The sequence below is a fragment of the Oratosquilla oratoria genome, chromosome 1, assembly GCF_046742065.1.
Source record: "Oratosquilla oratoria isolate Oo_2021 chromosome 1, ASM4674206v1, whole genome shotgun sequence".
NCBI lineage: Eukaryota > Metazoa > Arthropoda > Malacostraca > Stomatopoda > Squillidae > Oratosquilla > Oratosquilla oratoria.
In genome coordinates this window covers 53,271,075-53,272,236 of record NC_134777.1, presented here as the reverse complement: position 1 = coordinate 53,272,236, position 1,162 = coordinate 53,271,075, and positions in this window count along the sequence as shown.

Genomic DNA, 1,162 nt, shown 5'->3' with positions numbered 1-1,162 from the left:
AAATAACAGTCAGTTGTGTGGTCCTTCGGTTCCCGCCAGGTCCTGAGAATTCTGAAAGGTAAGCCCTTACGTTTCCCTTTCGTCTAGTCGCGCAGCGTTTCTTCGATGTTATGACACACAATATGTGGGACCCATTTCCTGTCTTGGTCACCAAGAGTCCGAAGTACGCTTTGTAGGCTCGCCTCACAAACGATGTTATATTGCGCCTCTGGCGAATAAGCGTGAAGTATACACAAATATAGCAGAAACCATCAGGTTTGCTCACATATTGATGTCTACTTGTAGCCATATTCAAATCTGAAGGAATGTAATTACACACACACACACACACACACACACACACACACACACACACACACACACACACACACACACACACACACACACACACACACACACACACACACACACACACACACACACACACACACACACACACACACACACACACACACACACACACTGTACCTACTTCCATTGCACCATCATAGCGGGGATGGGTTGAGCATAAGGTTCGTTGTATATGTATGTAACTCGAGCATACAAATATAAGAAACTGTGTTCAACTTATATCTCTCTTGATGGCGCAGTGATTAGAGTCACTGTTAACTTGGTACGTCGGAGCTGAGTTCGAGTCCTTGGCTTCACTACGTATCAGTTTCCGCATATGTCTCCGTCGAGCGCATTGTCAGTCTCGATCGTGATGACAAGGAATTAAAGTGAAAAAGTGTATGTGGGTGAAAAAATATCACACACACACACACACACACACACACACACACACACACACACACACACACACACACACACACACACACACACACACACACACATATATATATATATATATATATATATAGATATATATATATATATATATATATATCCCTAGTAATACCATAAACGCGTAATTTATTTGGCCGCAATAGGCTAAAATATAATCCCTCAAATTGCATGATAACTAGTGTATGTAAAACAAAGTCATTTATATATTTAAAATCAGCAGATCAAAAATAGTAAGTACCAGTAAAAGAAAAATCTCGTGCAACTGAGATGAAAAAAAAATTGTCCTGTGTAATCAGTTTCAGTAATGCATAATAATTAAAAATACCCATAGTACGTAGTATATGCCAAAACAAAACCCGAAGAAAAGCAGATGAAA